Source organism: Phyllostomus discolor, chromosome 2 (genome assembly GCF_004126475.2).
Source record: "Phyllostomus discolor isolate MPI-MPIP mPhyDis1 chromosome 2, mPhyDis1.pri.v3, whole genome shotgun sequence".
Lineage (NCBI taxonomy): Eukaryota > Metazoa > Chordata > Mammalia > Chiroptera > Phyllostomidae > Phyllostomus > Phyllostomus discolor.
Window position 1 is genome coordinate 15,241,261 of NC_040904.2, and position 25,657 is coordinate 15,266,917.

The window sequence follows — 25,657 nt, forward strand, 5'->3', positions numbered from 1 at the left end:
TGTTCCAGCAGCATCTTTGCTCCTGAACTTGACCTTATGACCTCGATTAAAATGTTACCCACGGGTTCAACTGGTTACTCCATGCTTTTATTCTTTCCTCTATAATAAGTTCCTGATACAAAGAATAAGACTAATAAGATTGAAATTACTGCAGCACATTCACACATGAATGAGCAAGGGCAAGGTCTTATCCATTTTCAGGTATGCTGTACATAAGTGGTTCTAATACATAAAAGAGTTTACCAATATTTACATAAGCCTCTAAAGACTCTTATCACTGTATTTAGGATATGGCTATTGTTAGTTATAGATGCCCTACCCCTGATAAATGACAAGATTATCAAAGGCAGAACATATGTTTTGGATGTCTTTGATCTAAAAAAGTTAATAACCATATATAGCTCATAGTAAATGTTACATAAATATTTCTTAGTGTCTTTAACACTTAGGAAGAGTTACTAACTAGATATATTTTGTTTATAGAATAATCTATATACAGGGTCCAGCAGAAGTAATGCCTGCTTTAGTGTGGCTGGTAGGGCAATAATATGGGTCTAATAATTTACAGTTTTAATTTGAACATTTCACCTAAAATGTCATATGGCATGCTTGAGTGTAATATTGCTATGTTACAGGATTGCATGCTTATAATTTTGTAGCAAACAATTTTGTAATATACAAGGGGTGTTATTTGTACCCTTTACAGTCTTATGTTTTCATTTGTGTGTATAATAATCTTTGCATATCACCATTAATATATTTTTCTTACATGTATGTCCTTTATTATGACTGTATATTTTTAAAGATTTTATGTATTTATCTTTAGAAAGAGGGGAAGGGAGGGAGAAAGAAAGGGAAGGAAAACATCAATGTCTGATAGATATATGTATCAGTTGCTTCTCACATGCTCCCCAACCAGGGACCTGGGCCTTAACCCAGGTATGTCCCCCAATTGGGAATCAAACTGGTGACCTTCTCATTCACAGGCCATCACTCCATCTACTTAATCACACCAGCCAAAGCATATTGAGACTTTATGTTTTAAAACTCATAGTGACTTCTACAATTTTTATTGCTAATATTGTTAAGCCCAAAACAGTTCTCAGAAAAATACATTACTGTATCTGATATCTTACTTACCTAGGAAGATCTGAGCCTTTGTTCACTCTGGGTATTATTAACCAACACTGTGGGTATAAGAGTTAAGTGAACACAATCATAGTGTGAGATGCAACTTATAGTCAGTGTATTTATTTGTTTTTTAGAAGATCTTTTATCATACCTACTGAGTGGCCCAGTAACTGTGAAGTATGCATTATCATTTCATACATACTGCTCTGTTCATCAGGAAAAGAGATATAGCTATTTTTTAAAAATTTGCAAATAATAGATGAATATATTATCCTTGAAAAATTATTTAAAACAAGTTTGAATTTGCTTTGATTAGCATTCCCTGCAAGCCCCCCAAACAACCATTGTAGCCCCCAGAACAGCCTTTGTTACTTAATTCTTTTTTGTCCGCTTACTACTGTGTGTTCTCATCCAGCCTTTTGTTTCAAATAACATCAATATCTTATTGAAAGATATACAAATGTACATTTTCAATCATGAACACTTATCAGAACCATAAACTTACAAGAACTGCATGCTCATTATCATTAATTAAATGTCAAAAGGCAGCTTAAACTTAAGTTACCCAAAAGTAAATTACTATTCTTCCCTCAGAACCTACCTCCCCCACCATTGTTCCTTTATTTATCAATGTCTATAACTTACCTGAATACAAACTCTCTCTACCACATAAATTCAATCTATCAGCAAATTCCACCTGTTATACTTTCAAATATATCTACTATTGAACATTACGTAAGAATTCCAATGCTACCATCCAATGTACTTCCACCATCATTTCTCACTTGATTTCTGCCATAATTATGAACTGACTTTGAATTTTGTACCCTTCACTTCTTCCAGCATAATGTCAAAATAGGAGACAGATTATTTTAAGATAGGTGATCTTAGCCATTTTATTAAAATTCTAGAAGTACTACACACTTCATATAATGTAAAATCAGAATTCTTACAATTGCCCTCAAGCTCTTACAAAGTCTATTCCTGTATTTTACACACACACACAGATATAACATATATGTATATACCTGTGTGTATATATGCATATACATACATACACATGTGCTTCTATACACACGTGCATCTTAAATATATGTATCTGAAATACGTTTGGAATGATCTTCATTAGTGTAATCTAAAGGGTATTCCTTGACAATGTTCTCTCAGTATTGCCACCCCCCCCTCAGTGATTTTCCAAACACACAATGTAGCTTTGTCCCGAGGCTTTATTACTCAAATAAAACAAGCCTCATTTGAAAGCTCAGCGTTGGCTGTTCTCTGCAGGCCACGACTCCTTACTGCAGATCCAGTGGCAGAACTGGAATCTGTGAGAGAAAAAGATGATAAAATCTTGACCTACTAGAGGACACATATTGATAGTGAAATTATAAGAAAAAGGTAGACACATTTTCAATCGGAGGGGTCTAGAGATTAGCAGATGGGAGGGTACATACAACTGCCAAGAACAATGGGGATGGTATTTAAAATATTATTCTGAGGGTCAAGACAGACTGGCAATCAACGGTGTATTGTTCAAAAAAAACTACCCAGATGAATGAAATTAAGAGTGAATGATTGGGAGCCTGGGAAAGTCGCTCTAATAAATTGTCATCACCCCATGCCCAGGTGCTGGAGTTCAATCAGTGTTAGATTCCGTGCTACTTACTGGCTTAACTGAAAGGCCCAATTCATGAGAAAGGAACCAACAGCACAAAGGCAAAATACCCTGAAATGAGTCTTCCTGTTTTTCTCCAAAGAATCCTAAGCTATTTAATGTACTTGAAATCATAATCTTTTGGGGGCTCTTAGACATACCATGTAAATAGTCCTTGATGCTGAGTTATCACAACATCTTTTAGAATTGGAGCGTGGGAGTGTCAGATTGTACCTGAATCCAGTATTCACCACAAACACACATACACTCACAAATACATACATACAGACAGACAGACATAACGTGTATGATTGCCAGGAACAAGCGGGTAACTGGCAGATCGCCACATAATTTTGAGGCCTGTAGAGAGGAAGTAAGGATGGCCAAGGAAAGCCAGTGAAACTGCCATTCCCCAGTTGTTCCCGAGAGAGTAAATTGAAAGTAATATCACATGCCAGGGGAAGGTCAGAGATAAGTACACCTGATCGAAAGATGCAACAGAGATTGTTCCCAGAATATTGTCATTTAAATAAACATTGTGGCAAATTGGAGCTTTTTGCAGCCCTGGGGTCTGATGTGTCATCTTTGCTAGTCCAGATCAGCAGCCTCAGAGTGTAGTGTGTGGGCCTTAATCGGGAAAATGCATTATTTTCTATTCCTGTCAAGAAAGAAGACCAGCACGAGTGTCACATTCATGTGTGATAGGCAAAAACACGAGCTAACACTTCTACCCAAAAGCAATAATTTTCCAAACCTCTGTCAGAACTGTACACCAAAGGGATCTAAACCACCTGGACAGTCCACAGAAGATCCTATTGGCACATTCTGTTTTTGACATCATTATAACTGGGCCAGAAAAGCAAGATGTGACAAACACATTAGAGACCTTTGTGAGATACATATTCCCTAAAGGCTGAAGATAACCTTATAAATATTCAGGTACGCAAAACGTCACTGATGTTTTCAAAATCCAGTTGTCAGGGACACATTGTTTTATTCCTTGCAAAGCAGAGGAAAAAATTCTTGCATTGTAAGCCTCCTCCCCTAACTGAAAAGCACAACACCTGGTAGGCCTTATGAGGTTTTAGAGATAGCATCTTACACATCAGATGTATTTACTGAATAATAAAGAAGGCTGTCAGATTTATGGGGACCCAGAAACAGAAAAGGCTGTGCAGAGTATCCGTGGGGTGGTGTATGTAACCTTGGATGTAGGGTGTATAACCCAGAAAATCCTATAATCTTATAGTTATCTATGGTGGGGTTTATGACAAAACTTACTGGTAGTTACAAAATAGTCATGGTGATTTAAAGTAAAGCATAGGAACTACAAAGAGGGGCTCAAAAGAAATGTATTTGTTTCTAAAAAATAGTGCATTTATTCTCACATGTTGAAACTTTAGTCACCTTCAAACTACCCTCCTTTTGATGCAGTAAACTTATTGAGACTTTTTTTCCAGTGCTCAAAACACTTTTTGAACTTGTTGATTTTGTTGCCTTTTCGTGCTTCTCCGATTTTCTGTTTCACCTTTTCCACATGAAATGTTTCCCTTTGAGGGTTTTTTTTTTTTTTTCACCTTGGGAAACCAAAAGAAAGTCATGTGGGGCAAGACTGGGTGAATAGGGAGGGTGGTACATGGGGGTCATACCATTTTTGGCCAGAAGCTACTGGACACTCAGCGCCATGTGAGGCAGGTGCGCTCCTAAATCATGTGGCAAATGCATTAAAAGTATTTTCAGAAAAATTCACTGAAGCCTAATATAGCCTCTCACAAGTATGCCAGCTGGTTCATTGATACAGGTGGTCCCTAGTGCACTCACCTAGTGGGAGAAGCCTGTACTACCAGGGGCCCACCCTCCAAAAGATAATTCCACTTTTTTGTGGGGGGTCCTGCCTTGTACAGTCAATAATATCATAAACAACCATGTATGGTGCCAGTTGTGTACTAAAGATATCACTGAGAACACCTTGTGAAGTAAGTGTATGATTGTCTGACCGCTGTGCTGTACATGTGAAACCAATACAGATAATATTGATTATAAACTGCATTTGAAACAATAAAATTTAATGAAAAAACTTATTAGGAGCTTTATAATGTAGATCTCTAGTTTTGGAACAAGGTCACACCTTCTGCAGCTGAGAAATAGAGTGGGTAAATAGGGTCAGTTATGTTACAGTGCCGTGCTAGAGACAGGATACCTAAGAGCAGGATACAGCTGACCATGTAGAATGGAATGCCCATTATTAGTTTAGTATAGTCAGTCTTGCTAGGTCATAACTTGGGCTGGCTCGTTTTAAGATGGTATGATATCCAAGACATCAGCTGGCCAGATTTACAATGAGCTGTATGAGCAGACTGTCCAGATGACCATGTCTCCCACATTTCTGACCATTGGCTCTCCCTGGGCTCACACCTAAAGCTGTATTGGTGAAAGTGAGTGGGGTCAATACATTTCTATTGGGTTGTATGACTAAGAAAAGTGTAAAAGTCAGGCTTGCTTCATTGACATGTGAATTCAGTGTGTGGATGCAAGTCAAAAATGGACTGCTGCTTGGGGTGGCCTTATGAGGCAATGGCAGGAAAAATCTCACCCAGTGGGCAGTCTCCCTTTCATTCTCTTTGTGTGGGAGGAATAGTGGCCACAGCTTAACATATATACAAACTCATGGGCAATTTTAAATGACTTGCCTGGATGGTTAGAGGCTTGGGAGCAGAAAGATGGAAGAATCACCAGGGATGATGGTGTCTGTGGAAGAGGCACGCAAATTGACCTACGCACATGGGAACACAGTGCAAAACCAATTTTATTGCTTCCTAAAAACTACAGACAGTTATGTCAGCCAGACATTCAAGATGAGAATCTAGGCCCTCTCTCTTGTTAAGGCTTCAGTACACAGGAGCTAAATATTGAGGTTCTGCATGAGGGTTCTACCACCGAGGCTGCTGTAGCTATGGCCACTGCTGGATGTCAGATTTGCCAGTGACGATCATCACTGCTGAGCCTTTACAGGACACCCTTCTTCAAAGAGAGTTACCAGATTTTCACATCACAGAAATAATCAACCGGAATGGCATTCACCAAGAAAGAGCAGTGATTCATCTTGCCTGAAATTAACATGAATTCAGGGTTAGGTTTGCCTTTCCTAATCCACTCTCTGTAGGTTCATGGTGTTTATATATCGATGCAAGTACCTGTGCAGTATTGCACTGGCTAAAGGACACATCTTAGAGAAGGAATGCAGGAGTAGGCTCATGCTCTTGACATCCATTCGGTGGCGTGTGAAGTTGGCCCATGGTCAAGGGTATGGGGAAGGTAATGAAAAAAATAAAAATTAAAAAATAAAAATTAAAGTTTAATAAAATTGCAGACTAGTTGATGTCACTTGAGTCACTTGAATTTGGCCACAGTGGTAGTATTTATAACACGGAAACTGTAAAATCTACAAATTAAGGCTTTCTCCTATCACAAAGTGTCAATAGTTCCACACATTTACTAGCACAGAGCTGGATCTTCCCATCTTATTACATGCCATGCCACTCAGAGGCTGCTAATAGGAAAATAAAAGGACCTGTTAAAGGTGTATCTGAGATGTCATCATAAATTAATATACTGTATACTGAGGAGGCATCCTCCAGAGACAACCTCACAGCATAAATGGGTGAGCATTGCAGGGTGCTCCGTTCCCAGTAAGTTGAGTCAATGGGTCAGAAAAACAAGAAGTAGAACTGTAAGTGGCTCAATTTATCAAACCCCTTGGGGATGCATTTGAAGAATGCATACTTCCCAAGACTAAAATTTTAGGTTGTCTGATCCCAGGCACCTTGGTTTCTAACAGGGAAACTTTCATGGGGACATTCCCATTAAGGTTAATGTTTACTGACTCTTAACATACACTCTTGTATGCCAAGAGAAAAAGAGTCAAAGAAAGAAATTACAACATCGAGAAGGGACAATTTACCTTGTCATTGAGACAAGGCATTTGTTACATAGTGGAGGCATGAAATATTACATTTAGCACTGAGTTGATCTGATAATATATCTTTTCTTAATAACCTGCTGAATCTTGATAGTTAATGAAGTGGTATAGCAGCCTGAGAAGCCCATGCTAATCAGAGGCTCAGAACATTCAAGATGAGAATCTAGGCCCTCTCTCTTGTTAAGTCTTCAATACCAGGAGAGGTTCTCGTGCAGGAGGCCTATAATCTTGCAAAAGAAACAACACTCATGACTTCAAGACAAGATGCAGGAGCAGAGGTGAGATTTCATTCTATTCATTGTTCTCTTTAAGGAGCTCCATGAAAGAGACCACCCAGAAAGAGGCTAACCTCAGCATGCAGCTAGAATTTCTGAGTAGGACATGAAGTTGTTTACAACGATATGATGCCTCCACGTACATCTTGGTTTTAGTTGAATTCTAGACTCTTTTCCAGGGATAATATAATAAAGAATTCAATTAAGCTTAACCCACATTTGGAAAAAATACTCTGAAAAAAGCCCTAAGAAACTTTAGTAATCAGGTTGCTTGCGTTCAAGTCCTGCTCATCTTTTACCTGATATACAACATTTAGTAAATTATTTAACCTCCATATGCTTTGATTTCTCCATCTGAAGAATAGGAACAATAAAAATAATATTTATCTAATAAAATTATTGTGAGATTATACATGGAAACACATTGAATGGGCTGGTGTTTTACTGATGTTAAGAAAATGTTTGCATTTATCTTTATAATATACATTTTGAGGACTTGGATGGATTCAAAATTCCGTTTTCAGCATCTATATCCCCTTTCCTGACATCCAGGCTCCCGTCTCACTTTGTTTCCCCCGATCTTCTCTATCTGAACATGAACACGAGTGGATCTTGTGTTTCCTTCCTTTCTAGCAGAATGCTATTGGGTTATCAACAGGCAATAAAATGACAGTTGGTAAGGACTTAAGATGTGGTTTCTCCTGGGCTCGGTTCATGTGAAGAGGAGAAAAGACAGGCTATTCTAGAAGGATATGTTTGGATCAATTACCCAGCCATTAACGGTTACGCAATCCAGAATCTCATCCCTTGTCAAGTGCCCTCACAGAATTCACAGATAAGCAGTTTCTTGGAAATTGTTTTTCTTTTATTTACCTTTGTATATAAAGATGTTTCACTCAAGCTCTCATGCAGTTCCTGAGGGTCCTGATTGTATCAGTCATTTATCTATTTTCAAACATGTTTTTTTTTCAAAGAAGAGACATACTCTATTGTGCTTTCTATTTGTTCTTCAATGCCAAGATATTTTTTCTTTATCTTCTTTATATCTGACTTGTGATATTTTATTTTTTCACATCTGTTTGATTTGACTATTATCTCCTATAAGACAATACCATAACTGAATTACCTGTTACCAATTATCATTAGCACAGTGATTGGTCAATAATAGGTACTGTGCCAATATTTAACTGCATTTGATTCAGAACATCTTACTTTATCAAGCATTTTCTGCCATATTCCACATTTACACTAGACACACTATTTTCCTCTTTAGGTTTTCCTTTGTTGTATAGAAAAAAGCAGTATTTACTAAGATTGACAAGATATGAAAAAAGATTATCTCTTCTATTGAGATAAAAAGCTTATCATAAATTAACAGCTAATTGTCTGTTTACCATGACACATTTCAAAGCGCATCAGAGTTTATATGATGTTTAGTTTGTGTAGCAACTGCTGCCATGAACTGATTAGTATAATTTCTTATCACTGTTTATGTCCTTATATAACAATGCATGAAAACACCGCACATCTGATGATCATACTTTTGCAGTATAATTTCTTTCCATTATCTAGTTCTCAAATATATTCCCACTAGCATATGGTCAAATGGCTTTTATACAAACAAAAATATGGGTATGGTAGAAACTCTTAAAGTGACCCCCTATGAGCCAAGTCCTTGTATAATCCTTTCCCTTTGAGTATAGGTAAAATCTAGGAATTAATTCTAATTAATAAATACAAATACAGATGTTGGTATATGAGAGTGGAATCCTGCTATAACAGAATTTTGAAAGCGTCTTAGGTGTGGTAGAAGTTTTGGAACTAGGAAGTGGGCTGAGGAAGGAACAAATTTTAAGGAGCACGATAGAAAACTTTTAAAACGTATGAACAGCTTGCTAGTAGAAATTTGGATGCTAAAGCTCTGTTGGTGGAAGCTCAAAAGGAAATGAGGGAGTATATTATTAGAAACTGGGAAAAGAGACATCTTTGTTATGTAGTGGCAAAACACTTTGCAATATTCTTGCCTGCACTTACATGGAGAGCACAACTTGAAAGCGATGCACTTGATCACGTAGTTAAGGAGATTTGCAAACAAAGCCTTGAGGGTCAGACTTGATTTCTTCTTGATGCTTACAGCAAAATGAAAGAAGTAAAAAACACAGGGAGGGAAGAATGGTTCAACAAAAAGTCACTAGGACTAAATGATTTTAAGAATTATCAGCCTGTCCACAAGAGACAACAAAAGATGTTTAAGATTCATGGTCAGGAAGTGACGAGACTGACGGTGAGACTGTATGACTATACAACATTTTGATAAAACCTAAGTAAGATTCAAAGGACAGAGATTTTAGCCCACAAATGCCCCTCTAAGAGATTAAGGGTATGACTTAACAAATCTTCTCAATCAAGCTAGAGGGTTTCCAGGAAGCTCAGGAGTAGCGTTCTTTAGCCATCTCAGCGAGAGCCTAAGGCACAGAACATATTTTCTCAGAAAAATCTGGGATTGCAGCTTTTTGTTTAATGGAGTAAATGACAGCAACATCCATGGAAAGCCCACAAACTTTCTTAAAAAATAATTTCAGCAGAACCATGAGAGTGTAATCCTGATGAATGAAACTTTTCAAAGAGTCACCACGGAGCTCTCTAGCTCCTTGCACTAAGTGAGGGTAGTGAGAAGGTGCTAGCTGTCCACCGGAAAGAGGACTGTCTCCAGAAACTGACTGTGCTGGAGCCTTGGCTAGGTTTCCAAGCTTCTAGAACTCTGAGAAATAAGTGTGTGTTGTTTATAAGCCACCCAGTCTGTGGAATTATATTATAGCAGGCAAAGCAGATTAAGGGCACAGTCATTGATTTAAAGAAAATAAAAAGGGATTCAAAAAGTTAAAAGACAAGAAGGTAAGTGTTTGATCTGTGCACATTAGGAGCTGTATTTTCCTTACAGCTATCATTCCACTGTTTGTCCGTCACACGTGTCTTCCTTCAGAGGCAGTCAGCAAATATTTATTTAGTAGATGGAGTTAAATTGAATTATGTCTTGGGAATTAAGATATGTAAAGTTATACATATTGTTTCAATTTAGATCAATATAATCAGTGTTTATAATATTGCATATAAATATAGATAATGGCATATACTGTAAAACATCAAGAAAAAAGATGGCTCAAATTAGAACTCAAGGTTTTATTTCAGAAAATAAAAAATATACAAGCAAAGCAAATGTTATAATATTGTTACTATTTTGTAATTTTAGCCTGAGTATAACATGAGGGGCAGCGTAACCCCTCTGATGTACATCAGGACCTCTAGTCTTTCCATTTGTCCCTCTAAGCACAGGACAAGGAAGGGATAATCAACTGCATTAGCCTTTCCATGTGCTGCATGAATGATCCCTTTTCTCCAGTGCAAGTAAGCCTACTAACAATATGAATTTTCTTTTTCCCATGCCTGGGGATGGGGATGACTTACTGCCCCCCAGGGTTTATCAAGTGCTGGGTACTGTACATTTTATGAGTTGCTATCCATATTATTGTAGAGCATGGTTGAACCCTTGAATCCACAGTGAGCTATTTCTCTACCATGAACCTCTCTGCCAATTTGCCTTTCTGCAAAATTTCTTTCCTTCTGAAGACCATTTCTGGTTTGGCTCAGGGATAGAAATAGCAGAGGCCCTGGGACTACTGCCTCACTCTGTTTTCGGATCTTTTCTTTTTACCATCCTATGGGAACACGTAGGCACCATTGTGTCATTTATCCTTCTTTGTCATATTCTATGTTCCCTATTTCTCACTTGGAGTAGGGCTTTCTGATCTAGTTTAGCTATTGGTATGTCATGTGAAGAGATGAAGTCTTAAGCCCCTTTTCCCTACAAAAGTCCTAGTTTTTAAACAAATATCTTGTTGCAGACTTACAAATTTATATTAGATATTAGATTCTTATATTAATATTTTATTTTACTTTGTCCTGTGTTGAGAATTAAAATTCCTCCATCTCTATCTTCTCCATAGAAAATTAAGGCTGTACCTCAGCCTTAATTAGTAATAAGTAAATTAGTAATAAGTTCATATAAAGAAAACTGAAAATAAACACAATAATATATTCTGTGGCTGTGGATTATAGTCACAAAAATCAGTGCATTGAATCACAAAGTTAAGCAAGAGTAATGAGATATAAAGTAAAATCGAATGAGAGTAAAGAAAGCACTACCGAATTAATAAACTCAAGGATTCAAATCATTTTACTATGTCCAAATCACCGATGATGTCAATCAAGAGTAAGCTAGAGCACAGAGTTTAAGAAATAAGTATTTGAGTATGGAGGAAAAAGACTGAAACAATGATAATAAATTGACCAATTTAAGATAAGCCACTCCCAGAAGCCCATCTGGCATTATGTAGTCTTCATGGCTTTCTGAAAGCAAAAGAGAGAAATATTACATAGTATAAATGAATAATCACTTAATTTAATTAATTTCTTTTTGGAGAGTGTGGATAAATGGCAGTGTTGCACATAACTGTTTAAAAACCTGTTGTGTTCTATTTCAAATCTAATTGGAATTGTACAAAAGAGATGTGGTTCTTCAAAAAGTCAATTGCCCTTAGCAGTGCTTCATTTCCCTGAGAGCCAGCACTCTCCAGGGAGGAAACAGCTTTATTGTTATGAATGGGAAATTGGTTTCCAGCACTACAAATTAAGTGGTAATAGGTGAGAGGGCTCTATCTTAACCTAAGCTTATATGCCATAAACAGGGTGAGTGGAACTCAACAATTAAAGTTCAGAAGATAACTGTTATTTATGTATGCCACATTCTCCCTATTTCAAAAATAAAGTGACGAGAGCTAAAGATCTATAGAGGTTTCATGGCCTTACTTTGGAACTTATATCAGTTGGGATTGTAATCAAACTTGGAATAGATACTGCAAATGACTCCAGCTTACTGATGTCCATGACTCATTGATTTTTGCATTTAATAATTGTAATTGGTTTTCTATGTTAAAGGCACTAGGGTTGGTGTTATGTCTGAAGTAAAAACCGGTGGAGATGTGTTCCTCCACCCTCTACTCTACTATATGTTTCTTAGGAAAGAAAATAGACATAGAATCAGATATGTTTATAATGAAACAACCTACATCATTTATATTGTGATTACTGGGGTTCATCAGCACGTTCACTAATCACATTTTCTAATATAAACATAGTCCGTAGCTGAAATTTTAGAAGTATGATAGTTTAAGTATTTCCTTAAAAGTTATAGTGCAAGGAAATTAAAAAGGGATTTTATGTTCATTATTGAATAAAATAACTAGGAATGGCATGGAAGAAGCTAAGAGTTTCTTATTTCTCCTTCAGAAGATAGACCTATTTAAAAACATCTTCCCCCACCCATCCCCTGTCTTTGTTGTAGGCTCCTGTATCTAATGACATGTAAATGTTTTTCTGTACCTTCTCTGGCTTATTGAAGAGGTTAGTGATCAAAATCAGGACACTGAAAATTAAAAATTCTTGTTATAGAAGATTATGTATTTGTAAGGCATATTAAGGATAATTCATTTTCTTTTTCATTCCAAATAAAATCCAGCATATATTACATATTTGAGCTCCCTGTTTCATACCTCCTCTTGATCAAGGGCTGTGAGAGACAGTGCAGACAGAGGACTCAAACGTGGCCCTTGTACATGGGGCACTGCAGGGAGGAAGACCAAAGCTGAATTCTAAATACTGTGATTGAACTCTGTGGATTTGCCACTTTTTACTTCAGTTGTTGGTTTTCTTAGGGCTGCGTCTTAAGGGTACATTGAATATGTCAGATGCCAGTACTTTATTATACACGTATTCAGGTTATATATTCCATGAACCTCAATTGAAATGATTACCTCTTATCAGTTTAGTTTTTCCCATTTGTCTTTGCCCTTGCATGCAGTTACCTAAAGGACACTGAGTTGTGTCTTTACTATGACTCAGATGATCTTTCTGCTGTGCACCCTTTGTCTCCATGACAGCATCAATTGAATTTTCTGACTTACAAGCTGGAAATAAATTTTGGCACCAATCTCCCCATCTCTGCTCACTCAGCAATGCCTCTGGTACTTATAACAAGATTTTCCTAGCATATGCAATGTACAGAATATCCATGCTAAACCTGACCTTAGTGTGTGTGTGCGCATATGTGTGTGTGTATGTGTATATATATATATATATATATATATATATATAAAGCAATTAACCTATTCTCTGTTGGAGCAATGGATTGGATTGCGTATTCCATGATTCCTTGTAATTTAACTATCCTAATTGACCCTATTTGCACCAGAAAGAACTCCAAATCATACACAAAATTTTCCCCCAAAGGCAGGCGAGGATTTCTGGGAGCCCCTAAGGGACATTACGCATGCATACAGGAATATGGGCTTCCCTGCCCTGCTGCAGTGAACAAAAGCGTGTTGAGACTGGCTGCTGCAGCCCAGTTAGACACGGTTCCTCCTCTCTCTACTCGACAGCATTTGGCAGGCGTCATTTACTGACCCTAGCAGTGGACACCACCAGTTAAGGATTATTTTTTAGTTCACCTGACCATGAGTGGCTAATTCTTCTATGATATATTCTATACTAGAAAAAAATTCATACCCATGCCCAAATTTATATCTACCAGGCTTAAAAAGCAACCTAAATCTCTTAGAATGCCAAGAATAAACCTGACTTCTTCACTGCCATGAATCCAGATGTGTCATGTGCCTTTCCTCCAGATTGCCAAGTAAGTTCACACAAGTGATAGCTTTTACCACTGGGCAGAAGAAGAAAATTATGTCAAGCTGTGAGTTACTTGCGTATCTATCCCAGCTGCAGAGAACCGGAGATGATAGAGTGAAAATGATTCTCCTTGTCATTACTGGCTTTAAAGATGAAGGAGTGGGGTCATGAATCAAGGAATGCAGGTGGTCTCTAGAAACCGGAAAAGACAAGGGCATGATTTCTCCCCTATAACTTGCAGAAAAGAGTAAGCCCTACCAATGCTCAATTTTAGCCCAGGGAGACCTGGCCATATTTCTCACCAATGAAACTATAAGGTAATATATTTTTTATTGTCATAAGTTACTGAGTTTATGACAAATTGTTGTGACAGCAATAGAATAAAAACACAGTACCTGAATTAACCCACAGAATGGCCGGAAAAAACAAACATTTGAACCAAAGCCAATTTGATTTTATAAACTACTTAGGAATAACTATTCATCACATATTATATTTCTAGGGATATTTTGGGAGTCATTAATGTCCATATAATTGAGCTTGCCCTATGTACCATAAGATGTAGACTTCATATGAAAAATTGGGATGGAGGTCAACAATTTATATTACATGATGGAATAATCAGAGAAAGTTGGCTGTAGATGATTTAAAATATTAATGTAGTATCATGGTTCTGCCATTTACTAATAATTTAATCTATAACTAACTATGTTATTTACTCAAGTGATAGTTTAACAACTGTGCAATACGATAATAATATTAAATAACAGTGTGATATGTATACAAGGTAATGATGCATTATATGAATGTATTGTTTAAAATGCAAAACACAAGTATATGCTGAAAGAGATTAGTAGGTAAAATGCTAACCAGATGTCCTGGCTCTTAAAAGATACTCAGTAACTAATATTTATGATATTACTAAAATTATGTCATATTGTTGCCATCCTTACAATCTCTTCCTTATCATTATCAATTTTCATTCATTCCTTACTCATTTAATGATATTTAGTTCAACAAAAAATGTATTAGATTTATATTATGTACTAATTATTGTCCTAGGTGCTCAAATAATAAGAATAAAGTAGACCAAGCCATAGAACGCAAGGCTTACAGGCTCTATAGAAGACTGACAATAAATACATAAGCACATACATGTATAAGTTCATGTCACTCCCTTTCCCAAGACTTGTATTTTGTTTCTCTTTGTCTCTTACCTAATATTAGGTTGATATTGCCCTTTCAATTTAATTTCGGAAAAATGTAGCATGAAAAATTGATCTAGTTTTGTTAGAGAAGCAGTGATTTGATCAGAAGGAAAAAACCAAAATTTTTCCTGTCTTTGTATAAATGTGTATGTTTCAATTGGGAAATAAATAGTTTACCAAGAATAATTTTTGTGTTGATTAAACTGGGTGAAATCTAGTCATTCAGAAATGTGAATTTGATTTAATATGTGTTCTAAAAGAAGGAATGACAACAATCAGAACTATTGAAATATCAGTGTTTATTTCCCTTAATTGATAATTGGGAACATGAATTACTTTATAATTTTAATTATGTCTAGTTAGTTAATTTGAGTTGGTAATGCTTACAATACATATTTATTTGAATAGCAAATTAGAAGAAAATCATTCTGTAGATCTTATTTAAGGAAGCTAATAATTATCAATCAGCCATTTTTTCATATGAATATGATAAATGATATGAAATATGTAAAATGCCAAGCAAAAAAAAAAAAAAAGAAACTGTTTGAGAACAGTGATCTACTGAAATGGATAAGAAACTAACAGGAAAAATAAAAATTAAGTTATGTGTAATGTACTTTGATGGTATGTTTCAGAAGTCTATCAAGAATATTTGTGATTTAATGTCAGGGAACGAAGGCTGTGAATAGCAATACCATACTTATTATATATTCATGACTCTACCTTCTTATTGAAAACATGTGTTTTTTTTAAAGCAGCATATTTTGTAACATCACTATCTTGCCCTAGGCAATAAATAGGTTTAGAAGGATCAATACTGAGTAAAACACAAGACATTCTACCTGTTTTAGGACAGAGATCATGTGCTACACTGTTCCTATTACATAGATATGTTATTTCCCTTTTTATGACTTTAAAATGTGATGATCCAAAATATATAATATATAACTGAAATATTATAGCTTCCTGTTGTCTTTGCCCATGGCTGTCTCTCTCTCTCTGTCTTTCAGACATGATATAGACAATCGAGTGGCGATTACCGGGGGAATAGGGGTGGAGAGAGGTGGAAGAGGTTGTAAGAGGGATAAATGGTGTTGGACAAAGACTTGACTTGGGGTGGTGAACATACAGTACAGTATGCAGATGATGTACAGTAAAATTATGCACCTGAAATCCGTATAATTTGCTAGGCAGTCACCCAATATATTCATTAAAAAATAAAGAAATATTATGACTTCCTAAAATTAAAAATAAAAATACTGATCTTCTTAGAAACCTGGAGAAAATGAAATTGGATTTCTTCATATAATTAAAAATTCAGTGTTCCAAGACTAAGTCTACTTAACAGAGTTGTCTATTGGAAGACTAATGACAAGATATATAGAACTAAGGTGAACAGCTTAGTCTTTTATTTTAACATAAACAGAAGATGACATTCATTTATCCAGAAAATATTCAATGCTCCTCATTACATCTTAATGAAATTAATAACTACTTGGGATTAATAGTTTATTGTAGAATTTAATGTCTGATCAAAACTCTTGTTTTGCAAATAGGAAAAAAAGAAAAATAGACAAAATTAAGTTTTAATTGTGTTTAGGTTTCCTGGCTTTGGTGTAGATATTTTGTATATCAGTTGAAATAACATCTATATTTAGCTATGGCTGGTGTGGCTCAGTGGACTGAGCTCTGGACTGCAAACTGAAAGGTTGTCAGTTCAATTCCTGGTCAGGCATATGCCTGGGTTGCAGGCCAGGTCCTCAGTAGGGGACACATGAGGGGCGACCACACATTGATGTTTCTCTCCCTCTCCACTCCCTTCCTTTCCTTCTCTCTAGAAATAAATACATAAAATCTTTTAAAAAAATAAATAACATCTTTATTTAGAAGAGAATAGTGAATATAATATTAAACTATTATGTAATTTAAGAGAACTTATTAAAGTGACAGCCGTATAATTTTACAGAAGCATAGAACTTGCATATGCAGCATTTTTGATAAATTTAAGAATACCATCTTTGTTAGAGATAAGGTTTCATGCTTGATTGTTAAGGGACCAAAAGTTATCTTTTAAGCATGCTTCAAACATTTGATAGAAGATTTCTATCTTAAGATATCGTAATATCTTAAGATATTTATCTTAGCTAAAGATATTCTTTAGCTAAAAAATGCACCAAAATAAGTAAAAAGTAAATCTATTTCCTGTTTACTTTATATGTAATTTATAATGGTGTAGAAGCACATAGAATCATAAGGACTACTTTTCTCAGATGTGAGTAAAATATCAAGGTTATCATTAAGGTTATTATTAAGGTTATCATTAACATTAAGGAAAAATATAAGCATTGTTTTGGTTCTCGGTGAAAGTTCCATGTTCATAATATTTATATGCATAACTGACTTTGGTATATTTGAATACAAATTTTAATGAACTTAAATCTAAGATGATAAGTATCCAGGATTTTATCCATATGAATGAATTTTATGCGACATTTGCCATTCAATGATAATAAAATTAATAACCAACAATGTTAAAAAGATAGTCACTCTCTATTGAGTTAGGGAAACATAATTACACAGAGTTAAAATATTTTGAATTAAATAAAGCAATTTATATTTAAATTATTTTTCATATTTTAAGTATCAGCGCAATTGTTATAAATAATTGAACAGCATGGAGATTTTTTTCCTTTTTTGTTTCTGTTTATTTTTTAAAATATATTTTATTGATTATGCTATTACAGTTGTCCCATTCCCCCCTTCATTCTGCTCTACTCTGCACACCCCCTCCCACCCATATTTCCCCCTTTAGTTCATGTCCATGTGTCATAAATTCTTTAGCCTCTACATTTCTCATACTATTTTTGCCTTCCCCCTGTCTATTTTCTACCTACCATCTATGCTACTTATTCTCTGTACCTTTTCCCTCTCTCTCCTCCTCCCACTCCCCTGCTGCTAACCCTCCATGTGTTCTCCATTTTTGTGGGTCTGTTCCTGTCCTAGTTGTTTGCTTAGTTTCTTTTGGTTTTTGTTTTAGGTGTGCTTGTTAATAATTGTGAATTTGCTGTCATTTTACTATACATGTTTTTTATCTTCTTTTTGTTAGATAAGTCCCTTTAACATTTCATAAAATAAGGGCTTGGTGATGATGAACTCCTTTAACTTGACCTTATCTGAGAAGGACCTTATCTGCTCTTTCATTCTAAATGAAAGCTTTGCTGGATAGAGCAATCTGGGGTGTAGGTCCTTGCCTTTTATGACTTGGAATACTTCTTTCCAGCCCCTTCTTGCCTGTAAGATATCTTTTGGGAAATCAGCTAACAGTCTCATGGGAACTCCTTTGTAGGTTACTGTCTCCTTATCTCTTGCTGCTTCTAGGATTCTCTCCTTCATTTTTACCTTAGCTAATGTAATTATGATGTGCCTTGGTGTGTTTCTTCTTGGGTCCAACTTCTCTGGGACTCTCTGAGCTTCCTGGACTTCCTGGAAGTCTATTTCCTTTGCCAGAATGGGGAAGTTCTCCTTTATTATTTGTTCAGATAAGTTTTCCACTTGTTGCTCTTCCTCTTCTCCTTCTGGTACCCCTATAATTCAGATGTTGGAATGTTTAAAGATGTCCTGGAGGTTCCTAAACATCTCCTCATTTTTTTGAATTCTTATTTCTCCATTCTTTTCTGTTTGGTTGTTTCTTTCTTCCTTCTGGTCCACTCTATTGTTTTGAGTCCCAGTTTCCTTCCCATCACTATTGGTTCCCTGTGCATTTTCCTTCATTTCTCTTATTGTAGTCTGCATTTGTTTATCTAATTTGTGACCAAAATCAACCAATTCTATGAGCCTCTTGATCACTGGTGCTTTGAGCTGTGCATCTGAGAGATTGGCTATCTCTTAGTTGCTTTAAAGTACTGCTTGAGGAACTTTCAGTTCTGTTTGAGCCATCTTCCCACCCCTTTGGTCTGGTTGTGCTTGTTACATATGAGGGGCAGAGCCTTAGGTGTTCACCAGGGCAGGGCACCCCAGTCTCTGGGTTGTGACATAGTATGTGGGGGCGGGGTCAGAGATGGAACAATGGCACTTGCTCTGCTCTCTGTAGGACCTCAGTCCCTTCCACCACTTCCCCGAGCAAACTGAGCCCCTCTGGTGCCAATTCCCATGTGGGTGGGCTTGTGCATGCTGTGGGACTTTCCAAGGACCTCTCCTGTGAGGCTGGGAGTCTCTCCCTACGCCTCAACTCCCACAGGTGTTTCCAATCAGTGCCCCAAGGCTCTATTTCCCAGTGCTGTGATCCTGGGTTGTGAGAAGTGCCTTGCTTCACAGTTTCCACCTCATTGGGTGTTTGCCACCCCTCGGCTGGGGTCTGCCAGCTGCTGCTTGCATGCTCAGGGTCCACCCGCGGTGGTCTTGTACACCCTGGATGCCTTATGCGCCCAGTCCCAATGCTCTCTGCTCTCTGAGCTGTGACTCACTCCCAGCTGCCTGATTCCACCCCTCCTACCAGCCTGGATGAATGGGTCTATTTTAATTTCTTGGTTGTCTGACTTCCATACAGTTCAATTTTCTGTCAGTTCTCATTGTTATTCTGTTTCTAAATTGTTGTTGTCCCTATTTTGGTTGTTCAAGGTGGCACAGTGTGTCTACCTATGCCTCCATCTTGGCTGGAAGTCAGTATGGAGATGTTTTAAAAATTAAAAGTGGATCTGCCTTTTGACCCAGTGATCCCACTTTTGGGAATATATCTAAAGGAATCCAAAGTACTAATTTGAAAGAACATAAGTACTCTTATGTATATTGCAGTAGTATTTATAATTGCCAAGATTTGGAAGAAGCCCAAGGCTTCATCAGTAGATAAGTGGATAAAATAAGTAAATTTACACATTTACTCAGAAAGAAAGAAAGAAAGAAAGAAAGAAAGAAAGAAAGAAAGAAAGAAAGAAAGAAAGAAAGAAAGAAAAAGAGAGAGGGGAAGGAAGGAAGGAAGGAAGGAAGGAAGGAAGGAAGGAAGGAAGGAAGAAAGAGAAAGAAAGAAAGAAAATTCCACTGTTTGTGATAGCATGGATGGACCTGGAGAACATTATGCTAAGTGAAATAAGCCAGTCAGAAAAATACAAATGCCATATGATTTCACTCATATGTAGAATCTAATGAACTAAACTAACAAACAAAATAGATACAGATTTGTAGAGAGCAAGATGACAGCTAAGGGGGGTAGGGGAGGTTAGGAGGTGGTGAGATTGAGCGAAAAGGAAAAAGGACTTATGAACTTGGACAATGGTGTGGTGATTGTGGAGAGGTGGGGAGGAGATATAAGAAGACTAAATGGTAATGGAAAAAGTAAACTTTCAGAAAAAAACAAAAAATAACATAAAACAATGTTTTTTGAATTTTTATTTTTAATTCTGTGGTAAATTAACTTCTAACTAAAAAACACAGTTTGAGAGTAAAACGTGCAAACAATTCTATTAAGGATATCTGAGATGGATAAACTTATAGGGTCTGAAACTTAAATGAAAAAATCTTATAACATTAGCTTTAAACTGACTTTCACTCTTTGAGGTTCTGTTGAACTCTGGAAGAAGTAATTTTGCTGATTTTACTATGTGTAGGAGATTGAAAAATTATCCAGGATTTATAAGATAAATGGTATAACAGAAGGACATATAAATGTTTCTGGGATTCATTATGATTAAAGTTTTAGTATAAATGTATTTTCTCATCATATATCTTTAGGGAAATGCAAATTAAATCCAATAGAATGGCCAATTTCCAGAATACTGACACCGCCAAATGCTGATGAAGATATGAACAAAAAGAACTCTCCTTCATTTCTGGTAGGAATGCAAAATGGTATAGTCACTTCAAAAACAGTTTGGTTGTTAATTATAAAACTAAACATATTCTTATCAAGTAATCTAGGAATCTTGCTCCTTGTTACTTATCCAAAGAAGGTGAAAACTTATGACCAGACAAAATCTACAGATGTAGCATGATGTTTATAGCAGATTTATCATAATTGCCAACATTTGGAAGCGACAAAGATGCCCTTTAGTAGGTGAATATACATATAAAATGTGATGAATCCATACAATAAAATATTATTCTGCACTAAAACTTAATGAGCTATAAAGCCATGACAAGGCATGAAAAAACTGAAATGAAAAAACCAAGGCTGCTCTGAAAAGGTTCTGTACTGTACGATTCTTACTATATGATATTCTGAGAAAGACAAAACCATGGAGGCATTGTAAATATCAGTGATTTCCAGGGGCTGGGAAAGAAGGAGGGATGGATTAGCAAAGCCCAGAGGTTTCTTAAGGTATTGAAAGTACTTTATATAAAACCACAATGATGAATACATGTCATTATACATTTGCCCAAGCCCATAGAGAGTACAGTACCAAGAGTGAATCCTAAATTGAATTATGTACATTGGATGATTATGATGTGTTAATGTGGGTTTGTCAATTTCAACAGAACCACGGTGCTAGGGGATATTGATCATGGAGGAGCCTATGCAAAGGAGAGATGGAAATCTCTATACTTTATTCTCAGTTTTATTGTAAACCTAAATCTACACTAAAAAATAAACAATTTAAAAAGTTAAAACAAACAAAAAGTTACTTAATATAATCGTGGAACAGCAATCAAGTCACAGAGAAAAAAATTCATCGCCTAGACATACTTTAAAAATTAACTTTCAAAAGAGGTTATATAAACAAGGTTACTCTTATAATTTTAATGGAAGTATAAATTGAAATAATTTTCAAAAAAGAAACATATACATGTGTGTCATTAGATATGGAAATCTGCCTTCTAAAGAATATATATATATATATACAATTTAGCAATGAATAAGTAATTACAGAGATGCATATGCAAAAGTACTTCTGATATCAAGGGTCTCATAAACTAATCATACAAGCTGGGGATATATTTAATAAGAAATTAGCATATTATTTTAGTGGAATTTTCACTATATCAACTTGCAACCGGTTGGACAAGATTTTAACAAGTTAGCTCTTTTTAATCATTGAAAATTAAAGACCTTATAATGAGCTTTAGTTAAGTAAATTAAGACATACCTTTTTATGTATAATGTCAAGTCATTATGTGTCTCTCATAATGGTCAGCACTACCCATGACCTACATGAATGTACTTGTTATGGGCTTATTAGCTCTTCCTGCTTCACAAATTCATGATCTTCAGTGTCACTCCCAAGTCTGCCCTTCTTGCCTGCCCTAAATTCCTCTTAAATCTTAATCTTTTTTCCAGGCTCTGAGGCATAACATTGCTCCTTTTTTTTTTTTTTTTTTTGCCTAGAAAATCTTTAATTCCTTTTTTCTTTGAGCGAATTTTCTTGGTCATCTAGAAAAATCAAATGTTCAACCATAATGAATGGTTCTAGTAGCAACTCCTAATGAGGAGATACATTTAATTGCTTATTAAAATCTCTGGTACTTGAAATACTCGTTATATATTCAAATGTAATTGGATAATGGAAGACATTTGTTTCACATTATGTATTTATAGCAGTTTGAGTTCAACTCCTAATGTCAAGGACCACAGAAACTACATATGCTTAACATAATTCAATACAGAATAAATTGATAATGTGATGACTTGCAAAATAGTATGGTTGACCTTACTTGTTTGGAAAACTAAAAAGAGATTATTTGTATTATTTGGAGCCATCTGATACTGCATTTGAGTCTCACAAAATCTACATAAACTTTTATATTTACTTTATGTCACTCTGTCATTATACTCATGTAGCATAGAAGAATATTGGCCCAACCTACTAGCTATCATCTACTTTCCATCTACAAGAGTTCTCTGTTGTGCATGTTAGTTTGGTTTGTTCATTAGATTCCATGTGTGAGTGAAACCGTATGGTATTTGCCTTTCTCTGACTGGCTTGGTCCACTTAGCATAATGTTTTCTGGGTCCATCCATACTGTTTCAAAGGGTAACTTTTTTTATGACCAAATATCATTCCATTGTGTAAATGTCCCATAGTTATTTTATCCACTCATCCACTGATGGACACCTGGGCTGCTTCAATACCTTGGTGATTGTAAATAATGCTGCAATAAACATAGGACTGCTTATGTTCTTTAGAATTAATGTTTTGGATGCCTTTGGATATATTTCCAGAAGTTGGACTGCCTGGTTAAAAGTCAGATCCATTTTTAATTTTCAGAGGTATCCCCACACTGCTTTTCACAGTGTCTGCACCAATCTGCATTCCCATCAACAGTGAAGAAGAGTTACCCTTTCTCCACACCTTCCACAGCACTTGTTGTTTGTTGATTATTGATGATAGCCATTCTGACAGGTGTGAGATGGTAATGGTCAGCACTATCCATGACCTACTATCCATGACCATTGCACTTTTAATTTGCGTCTCTCTGATGATTAGTGACATTGAGCATCTTTTCACATATCTATTGGCCATCTGTATGGCCTCATTGGAGAAGCATTTATTAAGGTTCTGTGATGAGTGACTCAGGAATGTTCTACTGTGGAGTATTATGTGGAGAAGGTCACCATTTGAAGTGGTGTGGAAACTGTTATTGGGGACTCTGCTCTGAGGGGTGGAGGATAGGGACTAGCCTGGAGGAGCTACACTTAGGGAATCTCCTTCCGGGCAGCCTGGGATTTGTATTTGGTGGTTATCATGGGGGAATGCATTAATAATGGGACCTCTGTGATCAGGGTTGGCTAATGAGGGTCTTTATTCTGGATGTGTCTTTGAGAATATCTATCTCAGGGTGACCTGAGGGCTCCTTATGTCAGGAGATGCTAGAGGGGGCCATCTCTTTGTGGGGTGTCCAGGGCCTCTAAGATTGCATCTCCATCCTTAACACCCAAGGAAAAGAGTAGCAGAAGAGCAGTCTGGACATCAACTTCTCTGATGTGATCTTATGTGTGGTTTGGACTGTTGTGAAGGTGTGTTGAGGATGTGTCATTGTCACTTGATGTACTTTTTTGGCTCCGACATTGTCCCCAGGGACATCAGTGGATTTACCAGTCCTCTGAATTTGAGATGTTGGTGTGTAGTCTCCATGCCTTTGGGACTGGTGAAGTACTGGGACAGCAAAGATAGAGCCACTGGGCTTGCCTATGGGCTAGTCTAGCTCAATGTTATACCAGTAACCTGGAGCAAAATCTGTCATCTGGTAGAAGCACAAAACCCCTTCCTTCTGGCCTGCTACAAGGATTTGGTCTCTGTCCCCAGTCTTGGCTCCCTCACTCTGCTGCAGGCTGCCTAGAGATGGGAATGATGGTGGCTTCTTCTGTTGTTTGGGTTCCCTGTGGCCTTTGTGAATGACACAGCAGAAGTCCATTGGGGCAGTGCGAGGTGCAGAGGTGATGGATGAAGCAGGTGCATCCACTGCCTTGGAGACCTTGGACACAGAGGTGAGTGAAATACTGGACGTCATCATTCTTGCTATTAGGTTTGTCCAGTTCCACACCCACCCACTGGCCTCTGGGAACTCTGTGGCCCCACAGAATGGCAGTGTGCAGTCTTATGGTGATTTGGCAGCACACAGCCTCTGGTCCGCAGGCCCAAAGCACTGAACAAAAGATTGTCATGGATGTTTTCATAGTTGGGTAGCATGACTTTAGGGAGGCTCAGGAGAGTGGCACAGCCTCCTTTGGCAGTGTTTGTAGATTCTTGGCAAACCAGTGTTTGCCCCTGCCTTGACCCTGAGGGACATTTCTAAGGGTGCTGGGATGACCTCCACTGGCACCTGTCCCTTCCGGTTCCATAGCATCGAATTGGCACAGTGCTGTAGCAAACATTTGGCTCCACCCAGACATGAACTGCAGGCAGTGATGTTCAGGGCTGAGCTGTGGTCAAAGGCACTTCATATGGATTTCTCCATGCATAACAGAGTACCATTCAACAGCACATTCCTGAGCACAAGGTCAGGTACATTGAAATAGGCCACATAGAGCTGCTCATTCATGTTGGTCCATCCATTGGCTGCACAGGATACATCTGCCCCAAGCACCAACAGCTGTAGCGTGTGGGCATTGCCACACCCAGTCCCTGACTCCCTGGGCCCCAGCCTTGCAGACATAATGGGGCAGTTTCATGTCAGTCAGCCCATTAACATGGCAGTCTCAATGAAGAATTTCATTGCCAGTGACACTGATCTTGTGCTGTTGCTGGGACACCCACTGCCTCACAATGGCAAACAACTCAGAGAATGATGGTTTGTGGGTCGCACAGAATCTCCTGGCACACTGCCAGGTCACTGAAGGTGGAGGCATAGTCCTTGGGGATGGCTGCAGGGGCCCAGGGGTGTGCAAAAGGTTTCTGTGGGTGCTCCTGGGTGAGGCTAATCACCTCAGGGACCAACTTGTCCTCTTCATTCTCTTCTTCCTCCTCCTGCCAAAGAGGTGTGTCTACTGGAGCAGGATCTGTCTTAGTCATGGTCTTCAGTGGCCCTGTAGCAGGGAGGGCTTTCAGGCAAATCCTTGAGCAGACAGGCTAGAGACCAAAGCAGAGACTCTGGCAGTGGAATAAACATGTGTTAACTTCAGGGAAAGTGACAGGTGAGGAGATGGAAACAGATAGGAGGGGTTAGACATCTTTAACTAATACAGAATATCTCCATTTTTGTGTGCTGGAGAGGGTGGGAAAGAAGACTGTTTGACCTA

General features: G+C 37.3%; 1 pseudogene; it reads right to left on the bottom strand.

Annotated features, from left to right (window-relative positions):
* Positions 1 to 23,826: 23,826 nt before the first annotated feature.
* On the bottom strand, positions 23,827 to 25,430 carry LOC114491134 (annotated as a pseudogene).
* Positions 25,431 to 25,657: the final 227 nt, after the last annotated feature.